Raw genomic sequence first — 14,229 nt, forward strand, 5'->3', positions numbered from 1 at the left:
ATGACATTTAGATAAAGCCTTAAGTTAAGCCTCTCTTTCCTGTCCTTTCAATAACCCTTTAAAAAAATCTCTGCATAATAGAAATTAGCCGCTGAAACACATGAAAAATTTATATGAAAACTGATGGACAGATGAAACTGATAGAATGTGAAACTTGTATCACTTACTCAGCTCTGGACAGCAGAATAAAATCTAAATCACAGCAAATGCACTTTTCAGCTCTTAAAAAGCAAGGTGCATGTCACTGGATTTTTATTTTTTTTGCCAAAAAAAAAAACAGAAGTGCACAGATTAGCTGCATATTGTGTGCGAACGCTGCTGTTGATATTGCTATAATTGTAATATTTTATAACATTGTGATATTCACATATTGTGAAATCATAGCTCTCCGCATAACTCGAAACAGCAACCACTAGTCTCTCCTCCATCTTTAAAAGTCTCTGTAGTCATCTTGACAACACAAACACTGCTGTCACCTGAGTGGAAACTCTGCCACTGCTTTCATTTGATTGGACAATAAAGAAAGACGCGTTGGCCCAGCAGGCAGTTAAAATGTGAGGACAATCAGAAAACCATTTAAAAAAGGCACCTCTCAACACAGAAAAACAAGTTTGGTGTGATCAAGGACTAAAAAAGCTGATACAGTAATCTGAAGCACAGTATTAAAAAGGGCTCTCATCAAAATTAGAGAATCAGAACACTTATAAATCATCCAGGTTCCTGTTAATCTGGCAAAATTTCTTAATCTGATAAACCTTATTTCACTGTTAAGGCCCTGGTATACTTTCAAAAGTTCACACTTGGCTGATGATTGATAATAAAGCGTGTTTGGCATGCTGTTCCGGGAGAGAGCTCTGAGCTCAGAATATCCTTAAGCCTGGGGCTCCCTCCTGTTTGAAGAGTGAGAAGAGAGTTTGAGCTCTGGTAGTTCTCGAAAACTCCTCTAATTGTGAACTGCTAAGATATATCTGACTAAGAGTTGCCTTAGGATGTTATTTTGAAGTAGTCAATTTACTTATGATGTATGTCCTTGGACAGTGGGAGGAAACCGGAGAACCCGGGGAAAACCCATGTGAAACCTGGGGAGAACATGCAAACTCTGCATCGAAACGGTGACCGGCTCGGAGAGGGCCGAACCACTGATGTTCTTGCTGTGAGGCAACAGTGCTACCCACTGGGCCACCGTGCCGCCCTATCAGAGAAGGGAAGGAGAAGGGGTGGAAGGGGGGATTCTTCAAGACGAAGATGACTGAAGTAGAAAGCTCTGGTAATTTGTAGTGTGTCAGTATTCATCTGATTGCTGCAAATATACGGAGCTAATGCGGTACAAGATGTTTTCAATCATAAGCACGTGATCCTCTCGAAATTAGTTTAGAAATAAACCACAATTAAACAAAATCAAAGAATAGACTGAAATTACTGTACATCATTTAAAACAAAATCCTGTTCAAATTGAGTTGGTTTGAGTATGTTTTGGCTCCTAAACACCTTTGAGCTACCATTGGTCTGTAGTGATTATGCAATCAGTGGGTGTGTTCTGGAACTCTTCAAACTATGACCTCCAAATCCTTCCCACTGATTAATTTCTCATCCCACAGACATAACACAGGAGCACATGAATTCACTGGAGAGTGGAGTAGCAGATCTGGTACAGATGTATCTGCACCTGTATAATCATTTGCAGAGAGATTTTAAAGACTCAGAGGGGGTGACATACAGTACCAGACACGAAGCCCACATCATTGTGCCACAAATTATCTATGAGTTTGTGTACACAAGCAGGGCTGTTAAATGTCTGTTCTAGACATGGGCTGGTATAAGCTTGGATAAAAGTTTCACAGTATCATGGTATTGGCATTACTGCTCTAAAATATGTTCTTTTTTAAATGTCTGGGTTGAAGATGTTTTATTTTAGGAAACATTTATAATACTCGCCTCAAAATTATAAAGGGAAAACTTTTACAACAGAATGTAACTCCAAGTGTTCCCTTTATTTTTTGAGCAGTATATTTTAGAACAGTAAACATGGCAGGCTAATTAATTAAAATAAATCAGTGACCTCTGCTATTTTCATGAAATTCAAAAACACATTTTTCTTTACAACAAATAAAACACAGCCACATAAAAAGCTTTATGGATACCATAGGAAAAGTATAATAGGTGAAGTTTCACAAACTAATTTCGAGAGGAGCACGTGATATGATTGACTGCAGCTGGTCAACAATCATACAATCATTAGTTAGCCAATCAGACTAATCCAAACTCACTATAAGTAGTCTAACTAGAACTACTCCCTTACCTTCGTTTTCCAAAGAAACCCCCCATCCACCCCTTCTCCTCCTTGCCTCCTTTACCACTGGGAGCTCTCGAGTACCACCTGATCTCGTACTCCCCTTACATGCTCTATGGACCAGGCGGGAGCCCTGGGCTCAACTATTACAGAGCTCAGGGTTCTCTCTCGGGTCAGCATGCCAAACCTGCTAACATTTGTCAAACAATGTCTAAGTGTGAACTCTTGAAATTACTTTAGAGGTTTTAAAACCTTGACTTTTCCAAATCATTGTAAACCTTGAAACCAGCTATCGTCCTGTGCCTAGTCTGTTTATGGCAAATAGAAAATAATGTAAAGATGTGACATGCTGTGGTGACACTTCACAGAGAAGTTGTTTTTTAGATGTTGATGAAACTGTTATTTTCTCTCAGCCACCGTCTTTAATGGTGTATATGCTGTAGGGATAGTTTACAGTTTAACCCAAAGAATGACCAGTCTTGGTAGATGAAGAAGAGCCGGAGTCAGAGATTTAAATAAATAAATCAAGTTTACTGAAGAAAGTTTGCAGTTTCATTCGCAGAAGCCAGCTTCAACACTCGCAATGAGTTCCTAGGCCGCTCTGCTTACAATCACCAATCAATAACAATTATACTCTCACATAACGACATTAACTGCGTTACACATATAGGTGTTCTAACCTGATTGGTTAAAACACAGATAAACTAGGAACTTTTCTACGTGGGGTTCGTGCGTACAATTCTGAACAATATCTAAACATAAACGTCAGACATCCTTTAGACTGATTAGAGCTGACTCCAGACCTGTGAAATGGATCAACAATCAAATAGAACACACACACACAAAGTATAATCTGTTTCTTATCCAAGGCTGACTGTACTGTCAGCCGTCTTTATCGAAACTGGTTAAAAACTGGTATAATCTACATTCAGGCAGTTATTTTCTTACTACACAAAGTCTATCTTAAATAAAAAGTAGAATCACTTTAAAAGATTTAACCGTAAAAATAGCAAAATCACTTTAGAAATTTTAGACAGTATTAACTCCTAGAAATAACAATAGAAACAGTTGTTTCCAGTCCTCAGCCCTCAGTTCCACTCAATGTCTCCATGACCTCTGACCTAGTTTGCTGGCTCCTGAAAATAGGTATAAAGAGACAGGCAAATGCACTGAACATTCTTATATTAAGCAATGTGTTAACTTTTAATTAATCAATTAATTAAAATCAATTCACAGTTAAATACTGAGAAACAGGATGATTAAAAGGATAAACGGTGGACCATGATGAGACGGATTGGAAAGCAGAAATCCGTATCCTTCAATGCAAGCACAGCATTCGAAAACAATATACCATCACTTCAGTCTTTTCAAACTTTTTTTGCCCTCAGACGAATGATGAAAAATGAATTTGTTTGACACAGTAAGCAAGTTTCTTGAAGCAGAACACTGGCCAATCCAGAATCCTGATCTAAAGCTGGTTGTAAAACCTATGTAAAATCCTTGGAGACCTTCATTCATTCATTCATTCATTTTCCTTCAGCTTAGATCCTGATTTATCAGGCGTCACCACAGCAGAATGAATCATGTTTTATGTTGCAGATGCACTTCCAGCCAAAGCCCAACTCCATGCTGGGAAACACCAATACACTCTCTCATTCACACACACACTCACACTACAGCCAATTTAGTTAATCCAATTAAAAAACAGACACTGGACACTTACAGTATACTCTCAAACACAGTTTACACTAGATGGTCTTAAATATAGATTGCACAACTTTAAATAATGAAACATCTTTGTACAAATTTCACATGTTCTGTCTAAGGAAGTCTATAATGCCTGCAGATGCTGTTTTCCATTAACATTCCCATTCATCTTAATGGCAGCTGGCCAGCAATGGCAGGCCCCTCAGAGGTATGTGACCTGTATTCTGCCATCTTGGCTTCTGGGCACTTAGTTGCTGGTAACATTTGTCATGTGGCTGATTACTCGTCAAAGGCAGCGGGTAGGAATAAAATCCATTTTTCATAATATCCAAGGGTCCCTGCGGGTCCGTAAATGTCTTAAAATGTCATCTGTCAAATATCAGATTTAAAGCTACACTGTCACTTGTATTTGAATTTTAATTTAATCTAATTATTTTTATTTTTTATTATAATTATTGTTGATATCGTTAGACTTACATTTACAGTTTTACATCTGAGCAGCAGAAAAAACAGTGTTTACTGCTTCGTAATATTAGTGAAAGTATCAATTTGATTTAAACCAAAAACCAATTCAAATAAAAGGGGAAAATGACCATTTAATAAAATCCAAATCAACATTTGCTATGCATTGACTACAATCATAAAACCATATTAATATTGGCAGAGCAAACCCAAACAAATACTCTTCCCTTCATATAGATTTTAAATAAAGCCGTAATTGGAAATTGCATACAGTACATTTCTGAAATGAATACAACTAGTTTTGTCTAATGATAGTGCTACTAAACATTCATTCATTCATTCATTCATTTTCATTTCAGCTTATTCCCTTTATTAATCTGGGGCCACCACAGCGGAATGAACTGCCAACTTATCCAGCATATGTTTTACACAGCGAAAACCCTTTCAGCTGCAACCCATCACTGGGAAACATCCATACACACTCATAGACTACGGACAATTTAGCCTACCCAGTTCACCTGTACCACATGTCTTTGGACTGTGCGGGGAAACCGGAGCACCCGGAGGAAACCCACGCAAATGCAGGAAGAACATGCAAACTCCACACTGAAACACCAACTGACCCAGCTGTCACATAACCAGCAATGGTTCGCCAGAGATCGCTGGTTCTCACACGTATACCATGGACTACACTTCCGCCTTTTCCTGGACTACATATGCATACATCCTCTCCGGTCACACTCACGCCTGCTCATTCATCTAGCTTGATTACACTCACCAGCTGAACCTTGTCAGAAACTTATAACACACCATTCATAAGCCACTCATGCACCCATTCAGTTTGACGAGTCTTGTTTACTACCAGTGACATTACAACGCGTTTACCCTTTCTTGTTTCTCCGTGTTAGACCCTTGTCTTGTTTACCTTTATTATCCTGTTTAGCCGCCTGCCTTACGACCAATTGCGTTATACTGACTACGATTCTGGATTTGCCTGCACATATGATTTGTACCTGTTTGATCACTGCTTGCCTGACGCCGAATAAACCTGCACATTGGATCTTACCCCAGTTGTCTCTGTCACTCCACCCCCGTCGTTACACCAGCCAAGACTTGCACCAGCGACCTTCTTGCTGTGAGGTGACAGCATTACCTACTGCGCCACTGCATCGCCGCTACTAAACATGTTTGACATTATTTTAAAACATGTGTCATGTTCCACTGCTTGTAGCTTTGGGCAACTATTAATTAATAAAAGCATTACAGTGTATATTTATAAAATTATACAAAAACTAAAGTCTTTAGGATGGAAAATATGAATCATGATACGACATAACATGATTGTAAGATTGCATTCTGTCAGCCCAACGACGGAATCTGATGAATGGTCGAAGGTTAAATGTGTGTAGGCCTTTTCTTGTGCTTCTGATCAGCGCTTAATTGTGTTGTTTATTAAAATCTATTAAGATTTGTTTTCAACTCCGAGTTCATTCTGACTACAATTTTGATTATTCCAATTTTACCATTAATGTTTTTAGCTGATCATTTTATTAGTTGGGATGTAATTTAGATTTTGATATTTTCCTGGGTCCGATATTCTTAGTTGTATGTTCATTAGGCACCAAACGTTGGTAAGAGTTTAACGCCCCAGGATTGGGTAACTTACAGATAATATCTCGACATTCTGAAGTTATTCAGAGGATACAGGGTTAACTATAATACACAATTAGTCCGGTTGCTTCCTACTCACTTATACTAGTTAATTTAGTCCTTTCCATACAACTTGCTGATTAAATAATTAAAGGGTTTTCATGCTGCTGTGCCTCCTGCCCTATACAGTCAAATGCGCCTTAAAAATGTATCAAATCATTATTCAATTCATTGTTTCTAGTAATAAACATGCTTTTACACTATACTGTATTTTTTAGAAAAGATGTCTAAAATACATGGTGAGAAGCATAGCCCTATAAAAACATCAAGCAAATATAAAAATTACGTTCTTTAGCCTTTATAGTGCCCTATTAAACTGTGTTGGGGTAAAAAGATTGTTCGATATCAAAATCCTTTAGTTTTATTAGCAATATGAAAAAAATCGCAAAATATGCAAATAAATATATAAATTAAACATGGCTTGTAATGGCAAGAGTCAAGAGTTGATTGATTAGCTGATGATCTATCATAAGCTTGTTTGGCATGCTGTCCCAGGAGAGAGCCTTGAGCTCAAGGGACCCTCGCGCCAAGAGCTCCCTCCTATTCGCAGAGCGAGAGGGGAGCTTGAGCTCAGGTGGATCTCAAAAACTCCCTGGCTGCAATAGCTAAGGGAATACTTGAGAAAGAAGGGAGCTAGACAAGTGCCTGATTTGCTAAATCTGTTGTGCATCATGTATATCTTTGGATGGTGGGAAGAAACTGGAGAACCTGGGGGAAACCCAAGCAGACACGGGCAGTGCCAGAGCAAGCTGAACTGAGGACGCGGCGGGTGCTGAGGGAGGTGTTGCGGACGCCGGCCTTTCTATTCTTCCGCCCTATGCTGGGATATAACTGAGTGAGGACGCACGGGTTTCGTGGACCTTTATTCTTCCGCCCTATGCGCGGATATAACTGAGGACATGCGGGTGCTGATGGAGGTGCCGCTGACACCGCCCTCTCTATTCTGTTGCCTATTCGCGAATATAACTGAGGACGTGGGTGGTGAGGGAGGTGTCGCGTACAAAACTGAGGAAGCGGGTGGTAAGGGAGGTGTCGGGACGCCGCCCTTTCTATACTGCCGCCCTAGGTGACTGCCTAGGTCGCCTCTATGGACGCGCCGGCCCTGGACACGGGGAGAACATACAAACTCCTCACAGAAACACCCACCAGCCTGACCAGATCTTGCTGTGTTGCTAACAGTGTTAACCACTGGGCCGCTGGGCCGCCCAATCTATGGTAAAGGAGGAGAATGGGGAGGAAGGGGGGTTTCTTCCAGATGAAGATAAATGTTGACTGAAGACTGTGGTTATATAGTAACTTAGGATTCGGAATCATATCACTGGAAGATCATGATTAGCTAATGCGAGACCAGCGGTGGTAAATCAAAAGCACGTGATCCTCTTGAAATTAGTTTATAAATAAACCTTACTTTGTTAAAACAACACAGGTCAAGACATGTTTAATAAAAGCTTATCTAATGTCTCTTATTCTGAATGAATAAATGTTTTCATAATGAAAAAAGGCTTTGTTAGTCACTCAGCATGCACAGTGTAACCGTTTTCAAAGTCTGTCTAATTTATTTCACTGCAGGCTGCAATATAATATGACTAGATTGACATTTAATACTGAAACAACTTCCTTCGGATTTGACCATACTGAATATTGAAAAATAAATAAAATATTCCAATCTATTTAGATGAGAATAGGAAGAATCCAAAATATTCAATTGCAAATCATTTTCAAAAGTCTGCTATCGATCTACAAAAACAACATTGGAGTTTTTGAATTCGGCTAGATGCTGCAGAGTTTTCAAGTGTATAATTACGTTAAGTTTTAATGTTCTTAAAGTATGACAATACTGTATAGGCTACACCTGCTTTAAACCATATATTGCTTTGAAGCTTTTGAAAATAAATTATATGATTTAGGAATTTGCTTGAATTAATTTTAACTAAATAATCTGTTCCCCTTAAAGGTATATTAATTCGTTATATAAATGAAAAGTTTAGATGAAAGGTTGTGCAATTCAAAGTATGCTAACAGCTGTTTTTTTTCTACATCTACTATTGATACTGTACATATTTATTTAAATGTACATTTATTAAACAGTATATGTTAATATCCTGTAGATAGTTGTAAAAGAGCATATAAGGTGTTTTTTTTTTATTTAAAAGTAGTCTTGACATTTAAAAATATGAATCCTTGCTAATTATGGACATGTTTATAATTGAAAGACCTGCATTTAATAACCAAATCTGGTTATTATTGGTATTTTGGTCATAGAACTAAATAATGGCGGTCTATATATGACCAACCTAATTTTGTTTTCATTTAAGTACTAAAAATTCACATTGTTTAGATAAATGTAAATATATCATACACCAAATGTATGCGGTCTTATACAATTAGACTGTAAGGCTTGGTTAGGTCTTACACGAATAGAATGCCAGTCATGTTAATATACATGGTTTGTGTACATTTGCATAATGGAGCCTTTTCTATCTGCCACATCAGTTCCTGGCACATTCTCTGGTGACATTAGTCTGTTACTCCTCTATTTCTGTTATCAGGATGATTTGTGGGAAGGCTTCTTCTTCACACGAGCATTGTGTTTTCTCTGAGGGAAAGGATTCACGCATTTAAGTAAATAAATAACCGGCCTGACACTGGCAAAATTGCTGCTATACTGGGTAGGTATAAAATAATTGATGTCTCGCGTGTTTGTGTTTATCTGAAAATCTGTGTTTGAGTGGCAGATGTGCACAGTGTTTTGCAAAATGTGAAAGCTGTTCGAAACAGGCTAAATTGGTCTTTTGAAGAAGGAAAAGTGTTGGCTTACATTCAAGGCATTTAGCAGATGCTCTTATATCCAGATCAACTCACGAAATTGCTTTAGCATCTTGTAAGAGACGATTGTTATCAACAGATGGCGCGCTTGCAGTTTGGAAATCTGTCTGCTGGAAGAGAAGTTCTTAAATACACACACAAAAAACAGGACACAATTCAAGATAAATGTCAGGTTGTAGGTCTGCACGGATTGGATGAACGATGGGGCTTGACCGTTGACTGCAAGGTTTTACCGCAAAAAAAAAAAAAAGTGTTTTGAACTTGATTTTAGCAGCTATGAAGGGAGTAGAGTAGCAGTGTGATGTGGGAGTACTTGAAAGTTCACAATATTATTTTTGTCATCAGGAGAGAGAAAGAGAGGAAGGCGTAGGTGGAGGCTTGAGCTGGGAGTAAAAGGTGCTTAAGAGTTTCCTTTGGGCTTTGCTTCAAAGCTCTTCTGCAAGATCTGAATCTGAGGCAGTCATTTGCAGTTCCCTGTCGGAGAACCTCAAGCTACATCTACACCAATTACCACATACATTTGAACGTCCTTTCTCGACATTTGGCCATTCGTAAGATGTTTCTCTCTTGCAAAAGTTGAGTTTTTGAAGGTGGGGCTATTATTCAAAGGTGTTTTTTCAAAGACGTAGGAGGCAGATAAACATTTCAATATTTTATTGTAAACTCTTTATGACAAGTATAGTTAGCCATTATCCCAATTCTACCTCTTTGCCTTTTTCAAACTGTGCAGCCCTGCACAGTTTAGTAACAATCCTGCTTCAACACACTTAACCGTAGGTTTCAAGCAAGCCTAAAGGACTCAAAGTTCATTCAGGTGTGTTTAATTAGGGTTGGAACTAACTTGTGCAGAGCTGCGGCTGTGCCCTAACATCCTACCCCTTGATTTGTGTCCAAAACCTCTAGCACATGTTTTCTAAACCCTAGTTTACACTACAGGATTTTAAGCCTGATTTGAACCTGATTTGGAAGTTAACAAGCTCGCCGACCGATCAGGATGTGATCTGGGAAAAATCTCCGGATGCTCAGCGCTCGGCAGTCTGCTATTGTAACTTTTTGATTTAGTGGCTTTTTCGTATGAATTTGTACAATCTAGTATGATTTGCATATCACCCTATGACAGTTGGGGTTAGGCATGGGGTTAGGTGCCACGCCTTTTAAAATCGTACATTTTCATACAACTGAACTCTGAATAAGCCATTAAACTGACCAAACGTAAAATACTTACGTTTCCTTGTGAGATCAGGCTGGAACTACTGAACAACGCATCACAGAAGCTCGCTGATGCGTCACTGAAACCTCTCATATGTACAGTAAATCCAATATCTAGCAGGCTGAATATTCCAGAGCAGTCAGCCGACTTGACCACACGTGCGGTCAGATGTAGTGACGAGCTGCAGCCAAGAATGGCCGTGTGCTCAAAAGCTCAACAGAAACGTCTATACAGCAAATAAATTCGTAGTTAAGATACTAGAACATGCAAAGGTCTGGGCCTCGCTTGCATTTTTACTTTTAAACAGGAGCTATTTTATGGCACAGAATATGTTTTGAAATATACATCTGAAGTAAATTTAATGTTTTTGCTATCAGAAAGCTTTGTTTATGTTAGCAGAAAGTTGCTAGGCAAAAAATGCATGCATATTTAAAGTCACAGCGAAAAGTAGCAGACATGCATGCAGTCATTTTGACCAATATAGCAATTAAAGGTAGAAATGCTCAGTTCTTTATTGGTTTGTCATTAAAAAAATTAACAATGTTAGAAAAAAATACACAGGTATTTAGAAAACGTCAGGGTGTTATAGATGCTACTTTTATTTCTAAGAGTTATTAAATTACAAAAATGTAAAATATCCACTTGAACCTTAAAGATGAGCGATTAATCCACTCAAGTGATTGACAATGTTTTTAAATGCTCCCTTGAAAGGTTGAAACGCTGTCAGTGATGTAATCAGTACACAAGCAGCCAATAGTGTTCAGCTTTTTCTGATGACTCCTCCCTCAAAATTTCATTGGCTGTGGTTTGGTAGCTTGACTGAGCTGTTGGCGAACAAGTTGTTGTCAGATCATGTGTGTCACAAATTACGAAGATAATTTCCAGAGTTACTTCATATTTAAAGTTTCTAAAATTAACTAAACACAACCTTGTGGCAGCACGGTGGCTCAGTGGTTAGCTGGTTCAAATCCTGGTTGGTTTGCATGTTCTCCCCATATTTGCATGCTTCGGTTGCTCCAAAGACACATGTAGGTGAACTGAATGAACAAAATTGGCCATATTGTATGAGTGCATTTGTGAGAGTGAATTTGAGAGTGTATGGGTGTTTCCCAATACTGGGTTGGGGCTGGAAGAGCATCTGCTGCATAAAATATATGTCGGAAAAGTTGACATTTCATTCTGCGTTCACAACCCCTGATAAATAAGGGACTAAGCTGAATGAAAACTAATGAATAAACACAACCATGTTTCACTGACAAGATGTGCATGACAATTGCAGGTTGCATTTGCGTTTTTATGTTGATTATTCATCCAGTCCTGCAACCTTTGTTTTATTCGCCCGTCACTTATGAGGTTGCCACAAGGCAATGTTTTAGGTCCATTGCTTTTTTTGATATACATAAATGATTTGAAAATGGCTTGTTCAAAAAAGCTTTTGTGATATGCGGATGATGCAGCAATAATTGTGTCTCATGAGAGGAAGGAATTTATTGAAAATGAAATGAGTAAACATATTGAGGAAGTTTCTAAATGGTTTTGCCTTGATAAATTGTCCTTATTGGGTAAAACTGAATTTATATTATTTGGTTCAGCTGCGAAACTAAGAAACTGTGTCAGGTCAGAGGTAAAAGGGCATCAAATTAATACACCAAAACATGGTGTTAAATATTTAGGATGCATTTTAGATAGTATTTTGACAGGCGAGAAGATGGCTGTAATAGTCCATTCAAAAATCTGTTCTAAAATTAAGTTTTTAGCAGGACAGGCAGAGCTCCTAGATACCCAAACTATAATAAGCTAGTGCATTAGTGCAGCCATACTTTGACTATGCTACAGCTTTTTGGTACAGCGGTAGTTCTAAAAAAAAAAAAATTAAAAATAAATTGCAAACGGCCTAAAATAAGTCATGAAAGTACCTCTACTGACACATTTAAATAATGAACATTAGTCAAAGTAATTTTTTAAAAGTTAAATAAAGGGGTAACATTTATGAAATTAGTGACGGTGTTTAAGAATTTAAAGAAAATGGTCCCAAAATATTTTCTTAATTATTATGCTTTAGTAAGTGAGGTACACTGTCATTCTACAAGAGCGCGTAGAAGGGATATTTATCCTTATAGGTTTAAGAATAAATCAGGTAGAATTTCTTTTTTGTGTACAAGCACTGTTGCTTGGAATGTTTTGCCTACGATTTTTAAAGTGATTCAATTTGAGTGTTTTTAGAAGAGAAATTAAAAAGTGGTTGTTTTACAGTATTACAATTGAAGTTGAGGATTTTGTTGTGCCGAGTTGCTGAGCTGATGGTTTTCATTCCATTTATGACATGCTCGTTTATTTTTTAAGAATATCGAGGAGCACAATGGAAATAAGCCTGTGCCTTTTTGTGTATTTCATCCTCTGCAGTTTTTAAAATATGTATGAATTAAGGATGATTTATACTTCTGCGTCAAACGTCGGCGTATGCCATCGGCATCGCTGACATGCACCTCTCAAAAAATGTAACTACACGTCACAACGACGTGTAGCGCAAGCTCTGTGATTGGTCAGCTTGGTAGCGCTGACGAGTGTGGGCGGGACAGAGAGCCGCGTGAATGGTGCGAGCTTGATGGAGCGATTGTTTACAAGTGTGAAGTCCCGTGAAGGAGCTCCAGATGGAAAGTTTTGTTTTGTGTTTACCTCATAGTTAAAGTTGCTGCACTCCGCCGGTTCCTGCCTCAAAATAAGCGAGTTTGAGCCACTTGTACATCCCGGAAGTGTTCAGGAAAAGCAAAAAAGCAGCGAAGAAACTCGACACAGAGGAACATTTACACCTCACTGCCAACTAGCGTTTCGAAAGTGTTAATGCAGACCAACAGAGACAGCGCGCAGAAGTATAAATGCACAGCTACGCGCGTTGCATGCGCCGTGGGTCACTTGACAAAGAAATATAAACCAGGCTTTAGTCTAACTGGACTTGTTTGTATTTTTTTTTTTGCAAAAATTGTCAAATAAAATCAATCAATCAATCAATCAATCAATCAACCAAATTAATATAATTGATAATTATATATATGTTTCAATTACCCTTCAAGTTGCACAAACTGAAACTGCAAATTGAAAACACGTTTAATGGAAATTTATAAATTTTCAAAAAATACTATCACCAAATGTGACCTGTGAAGTGCATTGAACTATGCATTTTTATTCAATGTTTGACATAGTCTCAACCGAAACATGATGAGAGGATGGGACATAGAGTAGCCCCCATCCACCCCACCCTTCTTTTTTTAAAAAAAACAGCCAATATTGTTTTGTTTTATCACCGCTTTGCCAGTGAGAGTGGTTGAACTCAAGCTCATCAAATGAAAAGCAAATGAGAAGCATTTTGAAGGGGGCGGAGCATGTCAAAGACTAGAGAACATTTGATTGTTCAAGATTTGATGAGAAACTGAAGTATGAGGTAACGTGAATTAAACCGTTGATCCATTTAGGCGGAAGTGACAAACTACAAGCTTCACATGTTTATATCAGTTTTATATTTTCTAAACACAAATTTTTTCATTGTTTTGGAGCGCAATAGCTTACAGATATCTTGAAAACGAACAAAACTGATGCTAACACCTAAAAAGCGTTACTTTAATTTTATGGGACTTTTAAATAGCAACTGATACCTCACATCATCTCAGTATGCTTTCATCCATTTTTTAGGTTCAGTACAAATATATTAGTCTTTTTATTTTTTAGAGTTTCAATGTGAATGAGAAAGTTTTCAAATTTAAAGGGGGGGGGGGGGGATTATGAAACAGAAATGTCACTTTCAGAAGTAATGAACCCTCTGTTATTCAATTTAATGTGTAAGCAAGTCTTACCTGGTGACAGCAAGACAGGGAATCAAAATAAGAAAAAGATGTGCTGTTTCGATAATGGATACATCATAAGGTGCTGGTATGGTTAGGAAGTCTGAGAGGAGTGAAGTGAGTTTCGCTAACACCTTTGTATGAAGATCTTTATGTGTGTGTGTGAGGACTAGGCTGTGAAATGCAGG

At 38.1% G+C, this 14,229-nt stretch overlaps 1 protein-coding gene across 3 annotated transcripts in view; it reads left to right on the forward strand.

Moving 5' to 3' along the window:
• Positions 1–14,229, forward strand: part of asic4b (acid-sensing (proton-gated) ion channel family member 4b) — a 750,743-nt gene that overhangs the window by 714,157 nt on the left and 22,357 nt on the right.

Source organism: Danio rerio, chromosome 6, assembly GCF_049306965.1.
Source record: "Danio rerio strain Tuebingen ecotype United States chromosome 6, GRCz12tu, whole genome shotgun sequence".
NCBI classification, from domain to species: Eukaryota; Metazoa; Chordata; class Actinopteri; order Cypriniformes; family Danionidae; genus Danio; species Danio rerio.